The sequence below is a fragment of the Dermacentor albipictus genome, chromosome 5 (assembly GCF_038994185.2).
Source record: "Dermacentor albipictus isolate Rhodes 1998 colony chromosome 5, USDA_Dalb.pri_finalv2, whole genome shotgun sequence".
Taxonomy (NCBI): domain Eukaryota; kingdom Metazoa; phylum Arthropoda; class Arachnida; order Ixodida; family Ixodidae; genus Dermacentor; species Dermacentor albipictus.
This window is the reverse complement of record NC_091825.1, coordinates 61,291,405-61,293,356: the sequence shown is the minus strand read 5'-3', so window position 1 is coordinate 61,293,356 and position 1,952 is coordinate 61,291,405. Positions and strand designations below refer to the sequence as shown.

The 1,952-nt window shown below is 51.1% G+C and overlaps 1 pseudogene; it reads right to left on the bottom strand.

The window, feature by feature from the left end:
- Positions 1-775: 775 nt before the first annotated feature.
- On the bottom strand, positions 776-954 carry LOC139060630 (U2 spliceosomal RNA; annotated as a pseudogene).
- Positions 955-1,952: the final 998 nt, after the last annotated feature.

Here is a 1,952-nt window from a genome sequence, read left to right as displayed (position 1 = left end):
GATCCCCACTCTTGCCGTCTCATTTCATATAGAAGCGTCAGCAGCTAGCTGGGCTACGTGCTCTTGTAGTAACTAAATGTCTGCTAGGCCGTAGTTTAGCGTAATTTAGAAATCTGTCCTCGAACTCAATTTTGAGGTCTGGGAAGGCATCATTAAAATGGCAAACTCGATGTATGAACACAGTCAATCGTTGCGCCTATGCTTGTACAAATATTATCTGAGGGCTCTGCGATCTCGACCATGATACGCCAAAAACTCGCATGGTTCAGTGATAAATATATATTGCGTACACTTATATGAAAATCATAAATTGCTAAATATGTCTGAACCATAAACATGTGGTATCTGCAGTCTAGCGCATCTATATAAAACAGCGTCCTGATATAAAACCGCGTTGACAACAAATCTAGATAGCCCGAGGCTTCTCTTTCAGTGGGCACGGCGCAAGTATCGGGAACACATCGCTCATGAGATTTTCTTTTTGCGTGGTACAGGCTCTCCTGCTGTATAGCTTTGGGACACTCCAACCTCCTCCTACTGCGCGGTTAGCGGTCCTACAAGGACGCAACGATGGAAAAACTTCGGGAACATACTGTATAACCATCACCGAGTTTTCATGTGCGCCTCGCTTTGTGACTTCATCGGCTCCACTCGGTGCAACAGGGCAACCGCCGGGAGCACATCGCTCATGATGTCTTCTTTGAAAGCGAAGCTGTATAAGGCTAGGTTCTGAAAATGCTCGATCTAGAGAGCATGTACATTGAGAATTTCTCGCCATACGTGGGCTTATCCCGAAGACAGTGCAATACTGGGCTGACCTGTGGCAGAGGTGACGAGGCTTTAAGCACTCTGCGAACTTGCAAAAATAAGTTTGATATCTTAGTTACAAATAAAACGCGTATGAGATATTAGGCTGATAAGAAGATATACTACACTTTAACCCGCGTCGACCATGTCTACGTTCGCATCGCCCTCCTTTCCTCTGTTTTCCCGTGATGGTGGTCCCGTGAGCGTGCTGCCAGCCAGGACCACGTGGCGGAAAGAAATGCGAACCGTCCATGTGGCCCCTATCCCGCAAACTTGGAATGTTTCACTGCAGCAACGACCACATTTCAGAGGGAGTTTGTCGGGAACCAATTTTGTGTGGCCTTTATTGTGCGTGACCGCTTGTGGTTTTCTAGGGACCTTTACTGCACTGCGGGAAGTCGACCAACGCACGATCACCTTGGCTACGGTGAAGCAGTCTGTACTCTCGGAGTGCGAGCAGGTGCGCGTCTTTTCTATATGCCGGGACTCGCTTGTAAAAAGTGTCGTGCTACGTTTTGCAACAATGCATGGGTATGTATACCCCCCAGTGCAGCAACATGACGTGAGGCCCGCTGATACCCCTGGCATACTTGGGAGCTCTGAACCATGTGACCGATATCCGCGTCCAGGCCAGGCCACCCAACGTGGGACTGGGCCACTATCTCTTCCACGCTAGGATGACCGGTGTGCAGCAACTTCAGGATCCTGGATCGGAGACTTTTTGGGATCACTACCCCGGAACCCCACAGTAGGCAGTCGTGCTACAGGCTCAGCTTAGCGGTTTTATGGCTATAGGACTACTGCACCAACTCCGCACCTCGGTACACCACCTTCAACAGGTGGAACAGGTCAGGGTCCCGGCTGGTCGCCTGCGACACCGCTGATCTGGAGAGTACCTCAAGATACGCGTGCTCCAGCAGGAACACTTCAGCAGGCTCTGGAACAGGAGCAGACACCTCTGGCAAGGGCTGGTGGCTCAGGGAATCAACAGGTCCCAGGTCCTTTCTCGGATGGTAGGGCAGCTTGTAGCTGTAGGCCGCCAGCCTCAAGGCCCAGCGTACCACCGAGATGATGCCTGCACGGGTACCGCCTTGTCATGCCCCAGCAGCCCCAACAGCGGCTTGTGGTCAATGATGGCCTCGAAT